Raw genomic sequence first — 26802 nt, 5'->3', positions numbered from 1 at the left:
GTATACTGCATGAATATCAGTCCTGCACTTCTCTATAATGGCTAGCATTGAACTTTGTACACAGTAAGTGTTCAATTAATGTTTATTATATTGAATTCACACTGCCTTTACCTGGTCATTTCACAAAAGTGAGGTTAATGAGTACAAAAGTTGAATCAACACAGATCAAGTTGAGGTCTTTTTTCTTTTTTCTCCATGAAGATTTTTCAGTTTTTGTGGATCAGCTTGAGCGTATGTTGTCTGACTTAAATTTGATCTTGTATCATCTTTCTTTTGATAAAATAACATTTTAGATAATTTAAATAATAAACTTGTTTTCATTGATTGATTATTAAGATTCATTTGTGTCTTAACTCATTCCAAAGGGATATGAAACAGCTGTATCTTGAGTTATAGTTTATAAGGAGCTTATCAGGATTCTTGTGACAACTCTTGAAAAATGAGAAGACAAGTCCAGAGTGGCTAAGTGACTTACCAGAATCAGACAAGTAGTGAAGTGCAGAGTCAAGACTCACACCCAAATCATGTGGTTTCAAGCCAAGTACTCTGTTCCCTCTGCACCACACAGCCTCTGGGCTGTCTACTTGAAGTCAAGACCAGGCTTTAGTTTAGGTAGACTCAAGCCTTACTGACAGCTAACTCTCCTAGTGCTGTGTCCATCTTCTCGTGCTCCAAGCTTCAGCAGCTAGGGCAGCACCTGCATGCATGCCTGCTTAATGAGTCAGGACATGTGATTTTGAGGACATTTGCTGGTCTTTTTACATTACCAGGACTCTCTGGTTCTCATGAGAGCCTGGGATTTCTCCAAGCTTATTACCATTGGTTACCTTTACCAATGGCTGTGTTCATCATCACAGTCGTTAAGTTTCCCCAACACACACCAGTCGTCGCTCTTAAATACACCTACAGCCCAGCTAATGATTTCGTATGAATAGATTGGAGTTGTCAGAAAGGTGAAAGCCGTCACAACTTCAGTTCTGATGATGCACTTCAGTTCTTTGCCCTTCTACATCTGTTTTTAAATCAAGTACAAACTTTATGATTATACTCAGCAGAGGCATCTGGAAGATGTGTTAATACTTGTTGGCAGTAGACACCAGATGGGTTATTCAGTCTGGAACAGATGGTAAATTGTTATTAAATAATGATAAGCCTGGACTTTCCCACCGTTCATGATTCTCATTTTCTATTGATAAGTTTACCATTTCGGTTTAACTCAGTTTTCTAAATTTCTCTTTCTAACCCACATGGTTTTAAGAGGAAAGGAGGAGAAATTTTTCTCTTTGATTAGAGAACATCTCAAACTCTCAAGACACTTTGGGGTTGAAAAATGAACTCCAATGAGTTCATGATATTATGGTAGAGCTAGAAGGCTCATCATGGTTTTCATGGCCACAGATCTAGGATTTTTCTGTTCCTGTACTGCTAATTATACTACCATTTTCCCATAATTCTCCTCCTATTCAGTACTGTCAATGAAATTTCCTGGGGGAACTCTAAGCAAAGGCAAACAGCCAAATGGGAGTAAAGTACACTTTTTTTTTTTAGTTTAGCACCATTTATTAAGTGATCTCAGCTGCTGCGTGTCAGCCTGTTCTCAAAATATAAAACGCTCTTCCAATTCCTCTTGTCCAGGATGGAAGGATCTTCCAGGTAGCACACCAACAGAACAAGAGATTCCGATGATGCCAGCTTCAATGATGATGCCATCCAGAGAGGAAGAGGGTCATGACACATTCAACCGAGGCTTCCAGAGGTTTTGAAAAAGGAGCCTTTGGGGGCCCAGGCTGCCTGGCATTTTGATGCTGTCGGTGTGGGTTTGGTATTCCATAATGGTGTTGGGAGGTAGATTAAGCACTCGCCAAAGTGTATCCCGGATTAGGGCTATGGTTGCTTGGTCACTGGCAGTCTTATTCCACATTGAAATAATGTCCTCCTGGAACTGGACAGAGACCACAGCCCCACAGATCTCCTCCCCAACCATGAACTGCTCCCCCAACATGGCCAGGATGAGATTCTCCCAGCAACGGGATGCCAAGCCCTTTCACAGCCGAATAATCCACTTGCCACGATTTTTATTTGCATCATCCTCCCACATGGGTTTAATTCCTTCTTTGAAGAGATGGAAGTCACTGTGGTCCATCAGGTCCCCGGGATGTACCATGTGGCTGTAAAACCACCAGAACTGCTCCACAGAGGCAAAGGTGCCGATCTGTTTGATGTTCTGTTCGTAGCTCTGTGAGCTGGTAGGCCAGCCGGGGGTTCTCCTGGAGTACCAGAAAGTGTAGTTGTACTGCAGGGGATGCTCTGCTGGTCCTGGGACAACAGCCTTCCTCTTGCTGCTGCCCTGACTCTTGTCTCGTTCTGTTTTTTCCTTCTCACCATCTTTCTGCGTGCTGTTTTCTTCATTCTGATCATGGTCCCCACTGTCATCATCTTTCAATGTGTCGAACTTGTTGTTCATCCTCTCGCTGCCGCCGTCGCCACTCGTAAAGTACACTTTTATTAATATCTGCATAAATAGCCAATATTCAAATGTAGTTCTCTCTGGAAGGCAGGAGTTGAAATAACCAAGTTAGAGTTAAGTCTTGAATGGGACTTCTACCACTTCTTAAATTGAAATCTTGGCCTAGATGTATGGAATAAGGAAATTGAGGGAAGAAAGGAGTGAGTTTTCTGGTTCTGCGGAGCTTCTGCCTCATCTTGTCACAGGTGACAGGGTAACTGAGGACAGGCTGTGGGCCCACTTAGTGTCATGAATAGAAGAGTGAGACCTGGATGGGTGACATGCAGGGACAACACAAACACTCACAAGTCAATGCTGCCCAAGTTGACCAAGTTGGAGAATGGGAAGAATCTAGGAAGGAGTGAATTAGCGTAGAAAGAAAAGATAATAAGTGCCATGTGGAGTGATATCCAGGGTTCAAGAAAGTTACTGCCACATCCATAATTCTTACTTGACTTCCTAATGCCTGGAATTCTGCTAACATAATCTGTTCAGAATTTTATTTTAAATATTTTATAGCTAATAACCTATGGTCAAAAAATGATCAGACAGCAGATTTTGTGGCCTAACGAAGAGAGTAAGCGGGCAATGTGCACCAAAAATAGGAGTCCAGGGAGAGCAGGAGAGAAGAGACACCCAAATCAGAATAGTTCAAAACTATGGCCATTGAAGAAAAACGTGTTTTGCCTTGGCCTGGCCTTAGAATTCAGATAAGGTATAGCAGAATCTTCTTAGCCATTGCTTTACTAGCTGTTTAACTTCTTTGTTGACTACCCAAAGTGGAGTGAAATATCAGTGAACTTGTTCCATGGAGGCAAGGAGAGAGCCCAGAGAGAGTGCATCTTCTCTCAGTTCCACCTGAGTCAAAGGTTTTCCTTTCTGTATTTCAAATAGACCCTCGGGATTGATGGAACCATCCTCATTTATGAACTATCTATCTTACTAATCATTGAACTATCTATCTTACTAATCATTGGGGATATACAAAGAGCACACTACAACTGAAAGTTAAGATTTCCTTTTGATCTCTTGGGTTTGTTGCTTTTTTTTTTTCATCGAATTTTTCCTAGATACTACTACAGAAGTTAGATGGGATTAAATAACAAGATGAATATATACTAGAGCAAGGCAGAGATATAAAAAGCCACCATAAAGATAAACAATATCTCCAAAGATAAGAGACAGCTATGTAAAGATACCGCCATATCTTCTGCCAAAGTCAGAAGGAAGGATGGAGGTTGAGCAACAGTGGGAGTTTAGGGTCTTACAATGGCAATGTGCAGTCCCAGAAGCACAGTCTCAGGAAGGGAGGAGCACTCCTTTTCAATATAGGAGGAACTCGTGCCTCTTAGAAAAAGGTAGCCAAGTCTGTGAATTTCCAATTCCAAGAACAGTTGTTATCTGCCACTGCACACTCCTGAAAGCACACTCTGGGCAAAGACAAATGATATTACAAGGTAGGGTTTTGGCCTGAAATTCACATGTGATTCTCTCCCTTAATGCACAGGACCGAACTATGCATGGGCCTAGATGCCCAGAAATTTTCAAATTGTGTTCCTCAGAACCCTAGCATTTCCTATTATTATCTCTCTGGCTGGCTCAGGGAGTTCCAAGGAAATTAATCAGGTAGAGCTTCCCCCCCACCCCATCACGGTTTCCGCCAGAGAGGCTCATTTTAATCTGTATATTATACTGGAGTTCTATGTAGGATATCTTGAGGATGTATATAGGACATATATATATAGGATATCTTGAGGACAGATTCTGCCACTAAAAAATGTTACAAAAACTCACTGGCATTGATAAAGTTGACCCTTAGAGTCTGCTCTTTCTATCCTTCCCCATGGGTTACCTTGGTACCAAGATGGCCTCCAATGAAAGTCTCTTGGTATCTTATCATAACTATGACATTGACCTCTAAGAGATTCTCTAGGGAAAGAGAAGCACAAGGCCATATAATCTCAGAAAGAAGCCAATCAAAAAAAATGGGTATACTGTGCAGAAGGTAGAGGTTTTTAACTTCTTGACCCTTTCCATCAAAGGCCACCCTGTGAATCTCAATTAGGTGTGGACCCCTCCCTCCAATGGGGCATTGAAAATTATGTGAGGTTGCTTTTGGCCAGCTATAATTACAAGAGAATATTATTATAATCTGTTGTAGGGGCCAGGAATGCTAAACATCTGTAATCTGTGGGATAGTTCTGTATAATGAGATTGGAGCTCCCCACTAGAATGCCAACAGGATATTTAATGAAAAATACTACAGAGCTGTGGTCTATTCTCTAACACAGAAAATCATGGGGAATGCTCCTGGAATTCCCCCTAGAGGTCAGAGAATGCAGATATTTGTGTTTTATGTAAATGGGTACATCATACTGTCATAGCACAATAACATTAAACAATTAATTACAATTAAATCACTATTTCCCAATTCTATACTTTCTGAGTATCAGCTGGAAGCCCATATGGATCTGCTGATGACTGTTCCATTCCCCACATCAGTTGTAGTCTCATTGTAAATGAACACATTCGCCATCTGGTTCTTAGACATTGGTATTTCATGAGCTTGGGTTAATGTGAGTTGGTCCATGACACTGATCTAGTCTCAGACATGAATTGAATCAGGCTTCAGAGCCTGTAAAACAAAGGACTCCTAGATCAAGGATTACTCACAAAGTTTAAGACATTTTAGGGGGCTCTGGATAGCCTGCTGGCCTCTCCTTGTAACAAACTTGCCTTAAATTTAACCTCCTTTCAAACTATAACATAAACATTCTTCTTGAAGAAAGTACTCAGATAAGAGCCCACTCAAAATTTAATTCTAGAATATGACTTCTGAAAGCATGTGAATGAAACTCAGTTTATATTCTGTCATCGCTGTGAATCAAGATGGCATCAGGAAACAGCACCAAACATATAACGTTAGGCAGAGGAATGAGGTGTATGACATTATACATTGCGAACAAAAAATGCTAACACTTTTACGTAAGATTTTTCTCTAGCATTCCACTAACCATTAATAACCTCCTCCTTTTTGCTTTTATGTAACTTTCCTTATGAGAATTTTATACAATATGACTAACTCATAAAATTTTAATAGAATTGGATACATGGCTAAAAATAACACCTGTTACTGTAATTATTAAGCAACTTTATGCTTCAGAGCAGAACCAAGTGGGTTAAGAAAAACAACCCATCTGAGAAAAGTTATTTATGTGTTTGGGGAGAATTGTCCTTAATTCAATAGTTTAACCCAGGGTTGAAGTGAGTATAAAAGACGAGTATAAAAGATCCTTTTTCCTGGGAATTCAGTGTTCTGTGACAAATAGAACTTAGCTATTTCCTCCTGAGTGGTAAGCAGTCGCCACCAGCATTTAATGATATCCAAAATAAAAAAGCAACAGTCAAAAAACTGAGTATTTGCCAAATGTACATTGCTGAGCCATCACTTCTATAATTTTCTTATTTTTGTTACATCCTACAATATATTTCCAATGTGAACAAAATGCAAGATCCCAAAGTAATAACAGTCTAATAATAACTGCCATTTTTCGAATGCTGAACGTGAACAAGGCACTTTGCCAAATGCTTTACACATTGCAGAGTGCCTAGTAAAATACAGTATTTCTTTTTGTCTGGAAAAGCTTCCAGATAGTTGTTTCTAGGCAGAGGTAGCAAGTCTCTTGCTAAAGTGGATAGCAAGAGTAGATAGCAAGAGTAGATCTTTGTTGGAGAAGGCTCCAATTCCTAGATTTTTGAAGTTATGCAAATGCACAGGGAGTAAGTGGTAACCATTATCTTGGAGGAAGGATGTAGCCTGACGAAAGTTTCTCCTTCCAGTGTCCCTGGCACTAGGAAAAGTTTAGTAAATTTACTTAGAGAATAATGTTGCTTTGGGGAGAAATAAGAAGACCCCAAACTCTCTCCTTTTGAGATTCAACCCTATTCAAACTTCTACAATGAATGAAAATGGCCCAAAACTGAGAATTTAAGGCAGGAAAAGGCACCAAAGACCCCTAAAGGGCAACTTGGCTTGAAGGAAGGGGGCAGAGAAATGCAAGCTGGGTCCACTACCAGACCCAGTCACCTTTGTACAGACTGGACCTCACAAGAACTTAACTGTGCCCAATAATTGAACTCACAAAACTCCTGGAAAAACCTTTAGTTTATATGGTACATGCTCAGCTAGCCAAAGCTCCGGGTTAAGTAAGGAAATGAGGGGTTTTGAGAGGATAATACAAACACTTCTCCTGCCTTTCCAAATACAGATCTAGGTTTCAACAGAGACTCGCAAGCACAATGACTTCTGTTCTGCTTTTTAAGCCAGATTGAGGAAGATCTAACGGTGACTAGGGAGTGACTTGGGTTAGGTTTTTCTGAGGTCAAGTCTCTCTTCTTCCATGGATAAAGAAACACATAAGGGCACCAGGGTTACCATTTACAAATGTGTAGATAGAGTAGTGTGCAACAACAGAGAGTAACGTCCTTACTGATTACAGAGAAAGGTTCTCCTGGTGGTACAGATTGAGTATAATTCACTACATTTTCAAAGTTATATAATATTTTATACACACACACATAATATACAAATCCATAATAAAGAGAGGGCATCCTGGGTCTCCTGGATGCACCATGGTTAGAACAACAAGATCACGTATGAATCATGGCTGGTAATGGATGTCAGGCATAAGATTCGATTTGTATGCTTCCCTTCTCCCTTCCTGCCCTTCTCAGTCTGACCCCACCCCATCCCAAGACTATCAATAACAACAATGTCTAGGGGAGGCGGACCTTCCTGTTTGCTGACAGGCTGTGATACCACTTAGATAATAGGCCCCAACAGCCTCTAAGAGTTGCCCCCCTCTCTTCACACAGCTGGGCTTTGAGGTGGCATTCTTGTCACATAGAAACAGAGGCAATTAAACTGACTGTGGCTTATTAGTGCCACTTTGTTCAGGAACAACGAATTTGAGGCTCTGAATAAGAAACAATCTATTTCTCTGAAATGGATCTCTAGAGGTCACTTCTATGTCACTTTAGACACTAATAAAGAGCAGAATGCAGCTGTAGATCAGATTTCATAAGAGATGACATCTGGACATATGTGCTCTCTGGGTGCTTTAGACATCCACCAAGCAGAACTGTATCCTCACAGAGCCTACCACTGGTGAGGGCCTGATACGTATCACCAACGATTATTAACTCCCCCTGCAACGGCTTTTCATTGCTCTTGGAACAAAGCTCAAAATCCCTAACATGATCTACTATGCCCTGCCTTATCTAGACCCACTTACCTTTCTAACCTCCTCTCTTTCCACTCTCTCACCTGCTATACAGAGAGAACATAACAGGCCACTACCCAAATGATGCAACTATTCAATAAATCTCAACCAAAACTTCAGCAGAGGTGTGTGCATGTGTGTGTGTGTGTGTGTAAATTGACACATTGGCATGCTGATCCGAAATGCATGTGAAATGCAAAGGACGAGGAATAGCAAGTCAGAGTCAGTCTTGAAGAGGAACAACAAAGCTAGAGGAGGTTTCCACCCACTATCCAGGCATGTGATAAAGCGATAGTAACAGTGTGGTACTGGTATAATCATATACAAAGAGGTTAATGGAATAAAAATAGACCCACACGTATATGGATACAAATGATGACAAAAATCATGCTGCAGTGCAGTGGGTAAAAGATAGTCATCACACAAATGTTGCTTGTCCAAATATTAAAAAATGATCTGAATCCTACCTCATACCATACACAAAAATCAACTCCAGATGACTTGTAGATCTACACATAAAGTGAAAAACAATAAAACTTTTGGAAGAAAACATGGGAGATTATTTTGGGTTAAACAAAAATTCCTTAAATAGGATACAAAAAGTACCAGGTATTAAAAAATAAAAACACTTCTATTCATCAAAGAACACCACTAAGATACTGCAAAGGCAAGCCACTTAATGGGAAATATTTGCAATACCAATCTCCGACAACAGACTCACCTGCATCAAGAACATCACCGCCATAATTCAATAAGAAAAAGACATACAAACCAATAGAAAAATGGGTAAGAGAGTCAAAGAGACACTATGAAAGAGAGAACGGAAACATATAGAAAGGTACTCAACCTTATGACTATCAGAGATATGCAAATTAAAATTGCAACATGATATCTCTGCACATTCACCAGAATGACTAAAATTAGAAAGATTGACAATACCAAATTCTGGTGAGCACAACTTGTGCACACCAAATGTGGCACAACTTGAACTTTTATGTCCTGCAGGTGGGAATGTAAATAGAAACAACCAAGTTGGAAACTATTCAGCAATATTTATTTAAACTGATTCTATGCAAAACCTGTGACACAGGAATTCCATTCCTAGGTATATACCCAACAGGAATACTTATATGGGAAATGTACAGGGGAACATTCATAGGAGCAGCACTCATAATAATCCCAAATTGTAAACATTGCAAATGTCTACCAAGAGTAGAGTGGATAAACGAATTGTGGTGTATTCATACAATGGAACACTACATGCAAAGAATTTGAATAAACTAAAACTACACAAAACAAAGTGGATGAAGCTCACAATGTTGACAGAAAGAAACCAGATACAAAATAATACATACTATACAATTCAGTCATTTAGATGAAATTTTAAAACAGGCAAAACTAACATATTGGGACAGAAGCCATGTAATACTCACCTCCAGAGAGGCTAGTAACTCGAAGGATGCACGAAGCATTCTGGGATGCTGTTAACAGTCTGTGTCCTGGATGTTGGTTACACAGGAGGGCCCAGTTTATAAAAAAAAAAAAATTGAGCTATACATTTGATTTGTCCGCTTTTCTTTCTCTATGGAATGTTTGAATAAAACAATTCACGTTTCAAAAAAGCATCCTGGGGAGGGATCTTCAAAACTGCCACCTACTCTTGTTTGAGGGAGGCCCTGACTGTTCAAGTTAAGCCAAGAGAAGCTGCAGGGGAGCCCTATTTAAAAGAAAAATATAAAGGGATCCCTGGAGAGCGATAATTGTTTAAGTTGGGTCATAGGTATATGTAATTTCATTATATCATTCTCTGTAATTTTGTATACATTTTTAATTTTGCAAATGAAAACAATTTCTTCTAAAAATCTATAGAATATAAAACCTGATTTGCAACCAAATCAAATCAGCAGCCACAGCAGTCTCTCTCTACTCTATCTGGTATGTCAACCCCCTAAGAAAACATTATCACTGAAGCTTTTTGCTCCCATAGGAAAGCTCTCCTCCTGGTCACTTGAATCTTTGGAGAATTCTTTCTTGTGTGTCCTGTTTTTCTCTCCTTGGAAATAACCATGTTCACTGTTCCCTCTTGCTCAAGACTCCCACCAGCCAATTACATTCTCTTCCATCCCAGTGTCAGCACGTAATGAATGACTGAATGATGAATATAAACTTCCATGGAAATGCATAGGAAAGTAGATAAAACTAAAGAATATTATCTGAGAAGAGGAGACTAGATGTCTGGCTAACGAGAGGCCCCATGCCAAATCAACCAAAAAGGAAATGATTAATTATGGGAGTGTAGCAATAGAAATACCCCCAAGCATTTCAGGGAAGGGGAATGATGCAGGTTAGAGTCGAAAATAACACACCAATTGATTTGGGAGTAGGGAAAATACTTTTTTAAAAATCTGTATGTCACATACAGATGGCCCTATTTTTACCAAAAGAAAAAAGAAATCAAGAATTCTTTAAAAGACCAATGAAGTAAAGCTACAGAAAATATTATTTTCTATATGCCAAAATATTCTCCCTAAATTAGTGGCTAAAAACTGGTTTACAAAACTGATTTATTTTTTGAAAACATGGAGAAAATAGTTGCCATTCAAGAAGCCATGCAATCCTATCTGTAAAAATACCTAATTCTGATTTAGTTTTATTTTGAAATTACTATTTTTATGTACTCTTTTATAACATTTTTACCCCTTTTTCACTTCTCTTCAAGGTTGAACTTTTATTCATGTTTTCTCCTCTTCAGCCTGGAGGAAGTACCCTGCCCTCCTAGTTATAAAGTGAAGCTTTCTTTTGTCCTGAAAACTAATTCTACCCCCAACTTGCCTCTTCCCATGAGAGAGAATAAGGGGAGGTGGGTTCAGTTTCCTCACTAAATTACAACTCCCTGGTTGGAAGTTGAGCAAGCTACAAAAATAAACCCTCAAATGTAGCTCAGTCCGTTGGAAATTGTAAAACAGTGTGTACCCTCAACAACCCCAAGCCTCACGCTGTGTGTGCTGTGAGACGTTGCGTCTGAAACACGGCAGGAAGGAAGTTTAATGGTGTTACACAGGAAGTAGCAGAGTCCATGTTTCTTTGCAATGAGGAAATCCATTGAAATTAATGAGGAAAATAGTCAAAATATAAAACATCCTTTCTCTTCCTCTTCAGCAGTGTCTGGACTTCTGCTCATCACTCATGGCACAGAGATAGGGGTCAGGGCAGGATCAGAGGCAGCCCAAGGACAGCAAGGCCAGCAAACAGAAGCTGAACCATTGCCAAGAAAACAAGAAAGGAGCTTCAGGTTTTCTTCGAGGGAACTGAATCCCCTTGTAGCAGTACAATACAAGGGTAACGGTGACTTGTGCTGGGGGATTTTCAGCATGTTTTGAGGACTCATTCTTATCCATACTTAGAAGATATCCAGAATTTAAAATGAAACATGAGTAATCACATGAGTTGGAGCTGAGTTTATCTTTTTCTGCAAATGGTAGGAAGACTCCTAATATTAGGACATACTAGCAAGGAGAGCATAGAACAGCAAATAGAACAGAACCAAACTGGAAACAGTTCTCTTGAGTACACCTGCTAAACTTTTTTGATGAATTCCTTAGTGTGGAAGAAACGGATGAAATTAGCATCAAAATGAACATTTATGGATATTATGTTTTTCTTTACATAAATACTTTGTTAACTGTGTAATAATGTGTTTACAATAGTTTCAGCGTATAATGGTTGCTCACACATTCTAAGCTACTTTGTTTTAGTGTTGTAGGTAGAAGAATATTTGTCTATAATGGGCAGAAACAACAGGATCCGGATGTAGCTGGTTGTAGGACTGACATCATCAATAACCCAGATACTTCTCACCTTTCTGCTCCCATCCTCAGCATATTGATTTTTCTTTGCAAGCTTGTCCCCTTTTGGTCACAGGATGGTGACCTCAGTTTTAGGCATCACTTCTGTATGCAATTACATTACAAAACAGGAAGGCCAATTTCTCCTCATGTGTCTCTTTTTCTTAGAAATGTTTCTAAAAATCTCTCAGCAACCCTGTCATCTCATTGGTCAGAATAAAGTCATATGCCTAAGTGTAAAACTAATCACCAGTGAGGAGAAAGGGATTACAATTTCTGGTCTAGACTAATCGTGACTTGTCCCTTGGGACTGGGCTACCTTACTCATGTGCCAAACCTCTAATATCTAGAAAAAACTGGGGTTCTTATAACATGAGAGAAGGGAAGATTGGCTGTTGAAATGGAAACAAATTTCATCTGCCACAAGTACCTTCATAGAGTTGTGAATTAAGAAACTCACCAGGTATTATTATAAGTGAATTTTGGGACTAAGTATATAAACATTACTTATGGCAATGACAGTGCTATTTCCCACAGTAGGACAGCCCATATATGGTAGTGTGTAAGTAAATCTTTTCTGAGTAGCTACAATGTGTCTGTCACCTGTGTAGTGATAAGATATGATGGTGAAGACTTCAGTGTCAATCCTCAGGGAACCCACAGTCTAATAGAGTCTTGAGGTATAGTCAAGATTTGGGTCAGCAAGACATCAAGGTGGTAAAACAAGACAAATAAAAGAATGCACAAGATAGAATTCCCTTTGATGAGGAAGCTTACAGTCTAGGTGGGGTATAGGACCAACACTAGCAAACCAATTAGAGAATAATTAGATAAAGCTGAAATAGTAGATTAGAATGCTTTGGATTGCTACACTGACAGCAGATTTAACTTGTTTGGAGAGCCACTGGAAGTTTTTGAGTGCAATAGTGACATGACCAAATACCTCTGACAGAAGATAAATATGATGGTAGGGATGTGGGGAGAAAAATACTGTGTCTAGCAGAGCCACTATAGCGGCTATGAAATGTGTAACTCTGAAGCACCATGAACCTAAACTCTGGTTGTGATAATGGTTATGGAAATAGAAGATGCAAGAGAGACAGATTTTAAAGGAACAATGGTCAATTTGTTGACAGCAAAAGGCAGAAATGAAGATGAATCCAAAAGCTAGAGCCCGGATGACAAGAAGTGCCTAATGCTCTGGGAGAACAGGACTTCCATGAGGTCCCAGGGCAATGTGGAAGGGGGTGGAGTGGGCTGCAGAGTGTGGTACCAAGTGTAAATAAAAAGAAAGTTAACAAAGTTGTAACTAAAAAAAGTCTGAGAGAGTGTCTAACTGAGGGGTTAACCTGAAAATTTAGGTAGAGAGGCTAGATCCAGATAAAAAGCACAAGTCACACCAGAGACATGAGACAGGGAAAAATGTTATTGAATGCAAAGGCCTGGGGCAAATATACAGTACAAAATAAAATGGTAGAAGACAAACTTAAATACATCAGTGAACACAATAAATATACACGGACTAAGCTGTTCACTTAAAAGACAAGGGTAAGAAGTATAAATTTTTTAAAAATCTTGTCTGTAAACAGTTAACCAGAGACATACCTAAAAGATAGGTATGACAAGGCATAAACTTATACCAGTTAAATCCCAATCAAAAGAACACGTGTGTAACAGCATCGGTATCTGGCAAAATTTATTTTAAGGCAAGAAGCATTGCTAGGGAAAAAAACAGTAATTGCATAATCGTAATTGGTTTAATTCACCAAGAAGATATAAAATTAATGAATTTACAATAGCCATAAAAATGCAAAAATTTGTTTTGTTTCTATGCATGTCAAATGAATACCAAAAATTTTTTAAATGTGTAAAGTGTACAGATTAAGAAAACAATGAACTGGCCCCTGTATCCACCAGCCAGTTTAAGTAATATTCAAAAAGAAATGAACAAATTCATCATCAGAGTAGGAAACATCATCACACTCCTTTCAAGTAATTTTTTAAGACAAAACCATCAATAAGGATTGGGAAGATTTAGAAAAACACAATTAGCAAGATTGATCTAATAATCGCACCATGTATATCTAGCCTTTTCTTTCCCATCGTACTCATAACACAAATTCTTTGCTTCAAATCTGACTCTGTTCCTGCCCCACCAGGAAAGATGACACAGAATTCTACCCTCTCCCCTTAGCCCACATTGCCATTTAGCCTCCAAAAGGACAGAATGTCTTGACATATATTGTCATTTATTTTTCTCTGGTTGTTTCCTCTTCATCCATATTATTTGGACTAGGTTGTAAGCCGATTGATGGCAGAAATATGGTTCTAAATTTAGCAGTATCTTGGCATAGGGCTGAGTTCACAGCAGTATTTTTTTATTTAGAGAAATTCAATTATAAGAATTTCTTTAATTTTAATTAAATTCTTTAATTTATTCAAATTAAAGATTAATTAAGGAGATTTTTTGTTTCAATTGAAAAATAATGCATGTTTATTGTTACAAGGGAACAATCCTAAGATGTATAAAGAAAAAGTTAATACTTTTCCCACTCTCCCCTGGTCTTAAGGTAGTCAAGATTGCCCAGTTACGTATATCTATCTATCAATCAATCAATCTTTCTATCTATCTATCCAAACTTATTTACTCGTATAGTTTTTTGGGGGAGGAGGCATTGGAAGTTTACACTTTTTACTAAATATTAGATCTACTATATACATTACTTAGAAACTTTTATACACTTAACAGACCCTGGAAATTTTTTCCAGATTAATAAATATGGCTTCAACTCATTGCTTTTAATATCTGCATGACACTTCATAATATATTTGCCCGTAATTCTTCATGCCTCCTTGATTGATGCTTTGGGTTATTTCCAGTCTTTCTGCTGCCCGGCATGATGGTGCTTTTCATTTCTGTAGGGTAAGTTACGAAGGAGGAAATTTGGGGGCATTTTTTCTTTTAACTTTAAAAGTTAGTTCTTTATTTTCTTACTGAAAGGCTGTTGTAATTTACATTCCCACAAGCAATACAATGAAGGGCCTGCTCCTGCCTTCGGGGTACTACCATACCTTTTAGTTTTTGTCAGTCTGAAATGTGAAAACTGGTATCTCCACGTTGCTTTGATTTGCATTTCCCTAGTTACCAGGGTGCTGAGCCTTCTCACGTATTAACTGTAATTTATATATCCTTGTCTGTGAGTTGTCTGTTTATATTCTTTGCCTATCTTTCTATTTTTGTCTCAAAAATACTTGTTCACAATATATTCTTCTGAGCGAGATGAAGGTGAAGGGGGGTGGCCAGCACAAATCCTCTTCGGCCTGCATTGTTAGAGCTTTGCCTCAAAAGCTCCTTTTCACTTTGGCTGTGAAGACATGGTTCCATCTCTCTGAGGAGTTGAATGCCTCCATTTAAAAAAAAAAAGGAAAAAAGAAGGAAGGGGGAGAAAAGCACCTCCCCACTCACATAATCCTCTTTGCTATCCTTGAAGCCTGCTGCTGCTGCACAATGCGTGTGGGATTTATATTCCAGCAACCAAAGAGCACGGCATAAAACCCACCTGCAGAGGCCCCGCAGTCTGGAGTGCCAGTGTTCAGGAGCCATCCGCTTAACGTCGTGCTGTTCTATTGAAAAATGTGGACTCCTTCTGATAGTCTCACTTGAGGGAATAGAAGCCCCAAGCATAGCAGCCAAATGACAGGGCTCGCGCTCTCCCCTACACCACGCTTTCATCCCGCCCTTTCGAACGCTTCCACAACGTGTCTTTTCTTCCCCCACCCTGCACCCCACTTTTCATATTTCACAAGAGAGCCTCACTCACATTCCTAACGTTAATGAGCGTCAAGCTGGTTTTTAAAAAGTAGGAGAAAAAAAAAAAACCCTCCTCTTGCCAGACAATATGCCTCTAGCAGGCTTTCCCACAGAGAGAGAAGTGAGTCTCGAGGCTGCAGGGAGGCTGACATGCAGGGCAGGAGGCAGCTGTCTGCTTTTATTAAAATGCCACCTTGACCAGAGTCCGATTTCTTTGAGGGCCAGTTGACTATCCTTCAAATGCAGGACCCGTGGCACATGCTCTGCCACCTTTGTCCATAAGCCCTTTCAGCGCTGTAGGGAGGAGATGAAGACCGTGCTACCAGCCCCCAGCCCATCACTTTCCCTCCCCTCCCCCACTCCGTCTGTCCCTAGGAGCTTCTCTAAAAGGCCTTCACCAGCACACCCAGTTCAGCACAGATATCGTTGTCTCTTTTCTCATTTCCCACGCATGGTGGCAGTTCATCCTCCGATCCTGTCAAAAAGTCGTCCAGAGAATTCCAACAAGAGGGTAACACGGACATCCTTGCATACTTCAACCCACACAGAGGCCAGCTTGAAATGTCAGATGATAGCTGTTTGAACAAATATTAATTTCTCTATGAGCAGGTTTTAAATTGAAATCATATCCCAAGAATATAGTTTGTGTTTAGGATAATTCTTCTTCTTTAATCTAATATGTATTTTTTTTTTATCTTAAAGGAAGACCACTGCCTAAGCAGTTTCCTCTTCTTCTGTCTTTTAAGAGCTTTATTAAGGTATAATTTAAGTGACGAGTCTTGGTAAATGTATACAGTTGTGCAACCATTGCCACAATGCAGTTTTAGAATAGTCCCTTCACCTCAAAACTTTCGTCTTGCCACTTGTAGTCAGTCCCTGCTCCCACCACCACCCGAGGCAACAACTGATCTGCTTTCTGTCTCTAGGTTTTGCCTTTTCCAGAAAATTTGTAAAAATGGAATCACACAACACATAGTCCTTTGTGTCTAGCTTCTTTCACTTAGCCTACCCTTTTTGAGGTTCATCTATGTCCTTGCGTGTATCAGAATTTTGTTCTTTTTTATGGCTGGCTAGTATTCCATTGTGTGGCTATACCACATTTTGTTTATCCATTCACCAGCTGATGGACATTTGGGTAGTGTCAAGTTTTAGACTATGATATCTCCACTGTGAACATTTGTATATAAGTCTTTGTGTGGACATGTGTTTTCATTTCTCTTGGATAAATTCCAAGTAGTAGAATTGCTGGATCATATGGTAAGTGTATGTTTAACTTTCTAAAAAAACTGCCAAACTTCAAATTGTTAAGGAAAACATTTGCTTCTCATTTTCAAGGTTGTATTTGCCATGAAATTACCCAATCTAAAAGAATAACTAAGAATTCTGAGCCTCGCTTGGCAAAGTCTTTAGAATGGTATCATAAGCAATAAAAGTAACAGAACTAAGGAAAGGGAGTATTCTTAAACCCTCTTCCATTCCTGCTCAGTCTTTAGGCAAGAGGCCTTCTTTAGAACTCTGCTGACAAAGGAAGGTACAGAATTACCGCTGGCTCGCAATCCTTTCGTCTCCTCTTTCTTACCTTGCCTCCGTGAGCCACAGCTGAAGGTGCCACTTTCAGCATTCTTTGCCTAAGGGGACCCAGCTGAGCCTCCTGAAGGGGCAGGAGCAGAGGATCCTGGATGCACAGGTCTTGCCAGTCCTACAACCAATAGAGTGGAAACTGCTAGAAGGTGCTTCATCAACAGGGCACCTCGGGGGCTTCCTGGGGCTTCTTCCCCCAGCCTTCTGAATGCCTGCAAAGGGATAGGCCAGGATTTCCCTGATCTTGTACTAACTGTGGATTCTGGCTCAGGAAAAGCTATACTCTGCCCTGGGGGTTTGGGATGACAAGACCATGGCCCCAGAGACAGAAGAGATTTTTCAATTCTAGTTCTGCTAGTTACAAGTTTTATGCCCTTAAGCAAATTATTAACCTTTATAATTTTCAATTGTTACCTGAGAGGGTTTCTGTGAGGATTAACTGGGATAATGATAGAATGCATATAATGTAAGCCCTTGGATGTCAAGGAATCTCTGTATGGATCGCAGGGGCCCAGGGTTACGGCAGGAGTTCAGGAAATGTTTACAGAATGACTGAAGTACTTAACATAATACCCGGAGAGACTATTCATTCACTCACTCATCAATCTTTTGTTTACTATTTACTGACCACCTACTATACCTTTGTCAAGAGCTATGCTGAGCTACCAGGTATCAGAGTAGCTGACTAAGACAAGTCAAAATGGAAGAGTCAGGCCTTTACTTACTTACTATGATAGCACAAGCGAGGTGATGTTAGAGAAAGCACTGATTTCCCTGCCGTTACATTAGATGGATCCACACGGACATGGGGAATTGTCTCACTATCCAGAGAGTCCTGGTCAAAAGACTCCTGCCATCTTATGGACCTGGGGCCGGAGTGGGAGGGAGGTGAGAGTAGAGGTGAAAGAACTGGAAGTGAAAAAGTACTGAGCACTGAGTGGAGTAGAGAAGAATGTCTTCAAGTTTTCTCCCCACCTCCCCTCCTCAGGAGGTCCCAGCAGAGGCGCTGAGAAGGCCGCTATTTCAGGGCCCCCAGAAAGAGGCCTCCAGAGGGAGCTCACTTGGCTAGGAATACAGATATGTGTAAGGCCACGACCAGCCAGGGAGACTGAGTGCTTGACTGCATTGCTCTTCAGAGACTGCAGTGCACAGCTGGGCACCAAGTCTGGTGTGGGGAGGACAGCTTTTCTCCGTCAGGTCTGCCAGGTAGAGCCTCTGTAAATGCCTATAGTGAAGACTGAAAAATAACAAACAGGTTTTTGGAGGAGCTAAACTCCTCTACGTTGCTATCAGAGTGGACACACCCTCTGCCCTCACAGAAGCACGCACATGATTGCATAGGCAGAGCATAAACAAGTAAACAAATACATACATAATTGCAAATTATGACAGGGCCCTGAAGGTATGGGGGAACAGAGTCAGGGAGAGAGAAGAGCAAGATGTCCCTGCATGAGCCTGAATGCTCAAGCTGGCGCCCTGCGAGGGGATGGCTGAGCTGAGAACTGAGGGTGAGAAGGAGCCGGCCGCATGATGGGCAGGGAGGAGGCCTTGGGAGAGGTGGAGGACACAAGCTGAATAAATGTTCCTTCATCGCCCCTTTGTTACATCAGGCTTTCACTAATTATAGATGCTGTGCTTGAGGGGGCAATGTGACTTCTGCTGTGGCTCACCCAAGTCTATGTAATAATCCACCACTTTATCACAAGTTTGTCTTTGATGTGCAAAATTGGTGCATCCAGTAGAATCTTTTCTGTGGTTAAACAGATCTGGAACACGTATGAGTCAGATGTTCCTAGGATCTAAACAATCTTTAATAAATTGGAATGGAACCCCCATTGTGTAGCTGTGTGGAGAGAACTGAAAGAATAGGCTTAGCTAAAACTCCTTGGTGCTCTTGATTTCTCTTTGAACATTAGACCTTGGAGATGCTGCAGAAAACAGTGGTTGCTTTTGACTTTAGGAAGGAAGGATGGGTCTGTGGTTATTTTCCTCAGGTGGAGGGGGCTCTGGAGGATGCTCTGAACTCCTCAGCCTGTCCTCTGTAGGCCCCCGTCACAAAGTTCATTGTCAAGAATGAGCGACGTCTTCCAGTAATTGTGAAAAGCCATCTACACATAGTCAAAAACAACGAAGAATTATTGTAAATCTTGTTTTTGCCCAAGATTGTTTACCTTTCTAAAAAATCTACTCCCTTTCATGATCATTGTTTACAGCTGGTTCAAAAGAGCCATCCGTTTCACAAAGCCCTAGGATTATGCACCTAAATTTTCAAAACTTTGTTTTTAGAACTCTCTTTGAACATGTTGAATTAAGGTACTCAACTCTTCATATACCTGATCTAGGATTCATTAAATAAGGAGAAAATGATACTCTGAAAGGAGAATAGATTTAGGAGTAAGGTAGACATGAGTTCTAACCCTGACTCTGACCTTTCCCCCTTGTGTGACGTCAGTTGGGCAGCTTCCTTGTGACCCTGACCTCAGTGCCTTCATTACTGGATTCACAACCTCTCACAGAGACGTTGTGAAGATAATTCTTTTAGAGTCCCTGGCAGGTAGTATGTGCTTAATAAATGGTAGCTATTAATAAAAATAAAGTAGGTTGCTGGTTGCCATGGCTGGGACTCAAAGCCTGCTGAATTCGCCACACTTTAAAATTTGAAACATCAAAATGAATTTTAGGGAGACCCGAAGATGAGTTTCTGGAACTTTATTCAACTGTCTTCTTCCCCTGGATATGTGACTGGGAGAATGCAGCTTGGAAAAGAGAAATCCACTCAAAGTCCCGTAGATTGCTTTATTGGGTAGTACAGAGTGGGGGTGGGAGTGGGGGTGGCTATATGATGGAACAGGTGTTGTGGGAGCTGGAGGGTCCAAGGAGAGCAGAAGTCGCGCAGTTCCCCTTCCATCCCTCCCAAGGAGAATGCCCCCTTGGGCCTTCCTGTATTTCCATTAGAGACATGAGCTTGAGGAAAGGAATCCTGGCAGAGCTGTTAAGAGTGTAGACTTACTAACTAAACTGTCGAGATCAAATTCTGCCTTCATGTGTCCTGTGACCTGGGCTAAGTCGCTAACTCAAGCTGTGTCTTATCCTCTTTGTTTATAAAAAAGGATTTGAGATAATATTTTCTACCTTAGAGTGTTGTTCTGAGAGTTAAGTTAGTTAATGGATGTGCTTAAAGCAGTATCAGGCCTCAGGTAAATGCTATTATTCTAAATGCGAAATTCCCCTTCAAAGTCAATTGCAAAATATCCTTCTCCACTGTAGTTTTAGAAGTTTCTAAATATGAAATTTAAAGAAAAAATGTTTTAAAGAATCTTTTTCACACCTCATGCATATGAGAAGTAGCGATTATGGTTGGCGAATAGCAGATTCGGTGAGTAGCTGAGAGGGCTGCCATCCTTGGAAGAGAGCTCTGAAGTGGAGGAAAGGTGAGTGCTCCACACTTCCTCAAAGCACAGCCACGGAGGCGTCAGGGTTAATTATTATAAATCACCTGGCAGTTTAAATCCAATTTTAAATGATCTGGATGTTTAGAAAGCCTTGGTTTTTAATTTGTCTTTGAAAAAGAGCTATCTCAATTTTAAAAATCCCCCTGAGCTCTCTGACTCATATCATCAGAAATCTGACCTTTCAACGGAAGGGGAAAAATCTACATTGTTACCTTGACAACAAAAGGTAAGCAGGATGCTTTGAGCTCTGGAGCTTCTGCTATAAATAATCTATCTTTGGCCAGACAGTGGCCAGAGAAATATTAATGTAAGCATGGAGAGGAATGAGCTGGGTCGGCTGTGGGGAGAGTCTGCATTTCAGGAGATTGTTTTAATTACCATTTTTAGGAGTCATTCCCAAAGGCACTTTTGTAGCAATTAACCAATAAACCAGTAAGAGAGAATGAATTCAATTTCTAAAAGTAGGAATTTACACAAATGAAGACTGATAATGCTTTTTCTTGTGAGGGCTTTCTCTAGACTTATTTGTACCATTGTCTGAATTCTGTTGTTTTCCTTCAGAATATTTATTCTCTTGTTTCCCAACAACCTATAAAACAGAACAAAGGGAAGCTGACAGTGAACTTTGGTCCTTCAGCCATAATTTATGTGATGTTACCCTGCACAGTAGCAGGAAGGGAACAGCAATAAAGTTGGATGGATTTTAAGATCTTGTGGATTATTAAAAAAGAAAAAAAATCAAAGTCCTCTTTGGTTGAAAGTAACAAAATACTACTGAATTTTTTTTTAACCAGCTCATGGATAGGTTTAAGATTTATGACTGTGATTATCCTTTTGCTTGCTGACGTAAATTAGTCTTCTGGGAAGTCCAAGTTATTTCTCAATAAGCCTTAATAGTCTGTGAGTCAGAGTAGGTGCTGCTGATAACAAGTCTTGCAGGATTTATGGGATGGCAAGTAAGAAATTGAGGAGAGTAGGATGGCACGTGCAACCAACGGCCTTTGGAAGTAGTGCACGCAAATATTTCCTGAATAAGAGCCTCTGCTCCAGTAGATTATGGCTGCTTTTCAGTGAATATACTTTACCCAGGTACACCCATGTTTCCTAAAGTTACCTTCCAGTTGGATGAGATCCTTCACGACTATTAATGCTTCTTACTGTTGTAGTGGGGTCAAATGTGTACCCTCAGACTCACATGAGCAAAATAAGTAACTTGATTTATTTTTTCCAACTGATGTTAGTTTTTTCCTTAAATTTCTACTCTGGATGATTGCAGGGGAGGCTGTTCTTGATTAAGAGACACTTAAGAGACATAACAACCAAATGCAGCTTATTCAAACAAGTCAACTGAAAATGGCAATTTGAAGCAATCAAAGACGTTTACAATGGACTGCATATTAGATAATCCATGAAATGATGTTAATTGCTTAAGGTATGGTAATAGCATTTTGGTAATGTTAGAAATTGTCTGTATTTCTTGACATTCCTACTGAAGTCCACAGAAGAGAAATGACATGCTGTTTGGGATTTGCTATAAAATATTTTTTTCAGAAAAGAGAATTGGATTATAGAGGGAACAAGAGTGACTAAAATCTATAATATGAGTGATAGATATGTGGGGGTTCATTATACTATTCTATTCTTGTGTATGTTTGAAAATATTCATAATTTAAAAAAAAATCTTTTATAACCTAAAACAGGCTGTCTCCTTTTTTCCAAGATAGCACCTTGTAAGTATGGTTAGTATATCCTCTCGGAGTAGGGGGTGGTATGGAGTCTGACTCATATGGTGTTCTCTTCTCTGGGTCCTCACTGGGTCTGCATCTGAACTTACGTAATTGAGTCAGGTTAACCCATCATGGTTGAGGCCCCATGGTTTCCTCTTGCCTAGTTTTCTCTCCTCTCTGTTCCTGATGCTTTGAGGCCTGGCTATGATTCCCAGGAGACCCCTGGCTTGAGCAATCCATGCTGTGGCTCTCAGCTATAGAACCATATTGCCCCTTCCACAGTAACCCCTCCTGTCTGGTGAGTTCACCAGCTGATGCCTTCAGCTATTTCCACATGCCACTGCCCCCACCCCCCCGGGATGTGTAGAAACTTCTGGATCCACTACACTCCGGAAGAAAGCCATAGACAATCAATGGAGTAGAAAGGACATTCCATACAATCTTGGCCTGCAGAGTGGCAGGGACACTTCACCTCCAACCACTCGTCCTTCTTTTCCTTTTCCCCTAAGTCTGGTTACCTGACACAGAAAGGTTTCCCAAAAGGGAGTGGAACTTATAACCACACAAAACTATCTCATTGCAATATGTGCTCCTTGTCTGTTTCCCTCACTAAAATGCAAGCTTCATGAGGGCAGGGGTCTTGTCTGTTTTGTTTAGTGCTGTATCCCTAGCACCTAATGCAGTGTCTGGCATACATTAGGTGCTCAATAAATATATATTGAATAACAAGTCAGAGAACAATCTCTGTACACAGTTTTCCATAGCACTTATTTTGCAAGTTATGTATCTATTAGCGTAAATACTTGATTGATGTCAATATCTGCCACTAAAACTGTTTCTGAAACTGCTGATAAAAATGAACTTGTACGGGGGGTGGGGGGAGGGCACAAAGGGGGAAGTGGTGTACCCACAACATGACTAACAATAATGTACAACTGAAATCTCACAAGGTTGTAATCTATCATAACATTAATTAAAAAAAAATGAACTTGAGTGCTTGGTAAATACTTGATTCTCAATTTTTTCCCTGAGATTCTGATTCTATAGGTCTAGGGTGAAGATTACTAATCGGCATGTTTTCCAACTGCCTCCTACCCCCAAGGAGGCTCCTCCCACTAAGGGACTTTGGGAAACATGGCATTAGAATATAAGCTCTACAAGGTAGGTGCCTTATCTGGTTATTGGAGAGATCTGACACGCAGTAGGACATCATGGTGTTTTTGCTGAATGAATAAAAGACTGACATATAGTCGTGAAAACATGCTTGACCTGGTATTCTCTTTTCCACAGCTAGACTGAACTTTTCTATAAATGTTGGACGGGTTAATTAATGAAAAACCATTATTTAACTTTCTAGCACTATATTTCAAACCTAGTGGGTAGGAATGTAGCTTTGTTGTAATTTTTACTGCCTTATTAACAAGAGACACAGAATATAGCTATCAAAAAATCAGTTGTATTGTCTTCTAAAGCTGAAATCAAAAAAATATTTACTAAACTGTAACAATTAAATCCTTAGTATGAATAATCGTGAAAGAGGCAGTAACGCTTCTGTCACCTTTTCATGTCAGGAACATAAACTAAGATTTTTTTGGTTTTGTTCTGAAAGCATTTAGCAGATAAATAATTAGATGGAATACATAAAAGCTATCATTTCTCTATTACCATTTTGAGGCTTCTGTATAAAGATCCAAAACACTCTGTGCTGTGTGAGCAGGGAGGTAGCCAGAACCACAATAAAATCATCAGACCGTGGGGCAGAAAACCTGGGTCCTGATCCTGACTCACTTGGCTATTAATTGGTTGTATGACCTTTGCCAAATCATGTCCCCTCTCTGGTCCTGGTTAGTTTCCTTGAGGGCTAAAAAAGGGTGGAGGTTGAATTAGTGGATTTCTTGTATTTATTCTAGCTTTTCCATCCCACAGATTTTTTTATCCATAGGCAAAGCACTGCTCTAGGCATTAGGGCTGCCACCCGTGAACAAAACAGGCAAAATACATGCCCTTGGGGAATTTATATTCTAGGGGGAGGAGACAGACAACAAAAAAGCTAAGATAGATAGATAGATACATACATACATACATAAACACATAGATAGATGGATAGATGATAGATAGATACATAGATGATAGATGATAGGTAGGTAGGTAGATAGATAGATAGATAGATAGATAGATAGATAGATAGATAGAGTGCTATGGAGAAAAATAAAGCAAAGAATAGAGTTTGAGAGTAGCAACATTAAATAGGATGGGCAGAGAAATCTCCACTGAGATTTAGGTAAAGACCTTGTTTCCCTTTGACAACAGAATTCAGTGGTCAAGTCCATTGGGTAAGGCTGTGATCAGAAGTAGAAAATAAAGCTGGAGACAGTGGGGCACAAATACGAACTCCTGTAAGAGCCACAGAAAAGTAAACTAGTCAATTGATGTAACTGGAGAATTAGTGTTTACTCAGCCCCACCAGTGTTGTTACGTAAGATTTGGGTCCAGTGTGGCCAGAACTGCTCTCTTCCAAGAAAAACTGGAAATCCAAATCTTTGTGTAAAAAGTCCTATTTTGTTTTGTTTTATTTTGTTTTAATAATTTTCTTCAGGGTTTTTTTTTTTTTAAAGATTTTAGTTTTTCCTTTTTCTCCCCAAAGCCCCCCGGTACATAGTTGTATATTCTTAGCACAACTAAGTTGTCCTTCTAGTTGTGGCATGTGGGACGCTGCCTCAGCGTGGTCTGATGAGCAGTGCCATGTCTGCGCCCAGGATTCGAACTGACGAAACACTGGGCCGCCTGCAGCGGAGCACGCAAACTTCACCACTCAGCCACAGGGCCGGCCACCTAGTTTTGTTTTTTTTAGTGTTAGTTTTCATATCAGTTTCCTAGGGCTGCCATAACACAGTGCCACAAACTGAGTGACTTAAAAATCAGAAATTAATTCTTGCAGTTCTACAGGCTAGCAGTCCAAAGCAAGATGTCAGCAGGGCCCTGCTTCCTCTGAGCCGCTGGGTGGAATCCTTGCTCGCCTCTTCCTAGCCTCTGGTGGTGGTCAGCAATCCTGCCGTTCTCCAGCTTACAGCTGCATCCCTCCAATCTGAGCTCGGTCGTCACGTAGTTTTCTCCCTTTGTCTCTTTCTCTCTTCTTTTCTTCTTATAAGGACACCAGTCACATTGAATTAAGGGCCCATTCTGCCAGTTGACCTCATCTTAACTAATCACATGTGCAACCACCCTCTTTCCAAATAAGGTCACATTCTAAGGTATCAGGGGTTTGGACTTCGACATGTATTTTGCAGGCAGGACACAGTTTAACTCATAACGGCTATCATTAGTATGTATTTTAAAGAAGATTATATTAGTTAACACTCTGTGGAGCAGATAAACTATCTATATAGCTCACAGGTTTTTCATTTGTGAGCGCTGGGCTACTGTAAGCTTGATTAGAGCAGGCATGGCTCTCTCTAGTCACCTCTGTGACGGCAGCGCATAGTCCAGTGCCTGCCCAAGTATTTGCTGAAACAGTAAGTGAATGAATAAATGTATGAATGAATGGTGATATTTCTTTTATGTACTCAGATATCTAGAAAGGTATTCTATTATCAGAAAGAGAACCCACCCTTACTTGTTTTTGATCAAAACCATACTCAGTGTTCAATGCTTTCTTCAGGTTTCTACTCAAATTCGAACAGACCTATGTGAAATAGTGACCCTCACTCCCAACCTGGTACTCCCCTCCTCCTTCCTCTGTGTGGCATTTCTCTGTATCAGGAGACTTGGGCTTGCCTCTGAGATGCTGCCCAGCCACCCTATTCTGGTTTTTGCTCATCCTGAAACGCCAGTCTTTCTTTTTTCTGTGGCAGATTGCCTGTGGTTTGCCCAGTATCCAACCTTCCCTTTCCTTAAAGACAGACTGCTAGGGCAATTTGCCCAGCTGAAAAACATTTTGAAGCCTAGTTCGCCGACAGGAATAGCTTAGAAGATGCAAGTGGCACTCTTGGAGCAAGACTTCTGGGAAACTGTTTATCTCTTGTCCAACTATCTTGTTTCCTGCTTGAAAGGTAAATGTGATAGCTGGAGCAACAGCAATCATTTGGGGCCATAAAGTGTTGCTAACAATGAAAGCTACACACCAAGAAGGGTGGAATGAAAGAAGCAGCTTGGCTTCCCGCTAATATCTCGGAGCCACCATACCAGCATTGGATAGCTTACTTCTGACTTCTTTTTTGTGAGGAGAAAACACAAACCCCTCAATTTGTTTATACCCTAGTACCAATAGTATTTCTGTTTTCTCCTTCCCTTTTCAATTCTGCTCTGTGTTTCAGGCAATGAAAATTCCCAGGCTCCCTTGACTTCTGCTTTCCAGAGAGAGTCAGCTAATGGGAGGCACTGGTTGAATACTGCGAGGGCAAGAGGACAAAAAAGCCAGAGTATTTCTTCTCCTTTCTCTCTGCTTCAGGAGACACTTTTGCAATGGGTGAGTGACTAACTCACACCAGACAACCTTCTCTCTACAGAGAAACCCCCACCTTCTGTCAAATGGTCCCAGCTCCCGGGACCCAGTGTCGCCTGCTCCTCCCATCATCTCTCCATGTGGCAGTGATAGAGGC

General features: G+C 40.4%; 1 pseudogene; it reads right to left on the bottom strand.

The window, feature by feature from the left end:
• Window positions 1–1597: 1597 nt before the first annotated feature.
• LOC106848110 (eukaryotic translation initiation factor 4E type 2 pseudogene) lies at window positions 1598–2482 on the bottom strand (annotated as a pseudogene).
• Between the last annotated feature and the right edge of the window lie 24320 nt (window positions 2483–26802).

The sequence above is a fragment of the Equus asinus genome, chromosome 9, assembly GCF_041296235.1.
Source record: "Equus asinus isolate D_3611 breed Donkey chromosome 9, EquAss-T2T_v2, whole genome shotgun sequence".
NCBI lineage: Eukaryota > Metazoa > Chordata > Mammalia > Perissodactyla > Equidae > Equus > Equus asinus.
The sequence above is the reverse complement of the archived record's forward strand: the minus strand, read 5'-3'. Positions and strand labels throughout refer to the sequence as shown.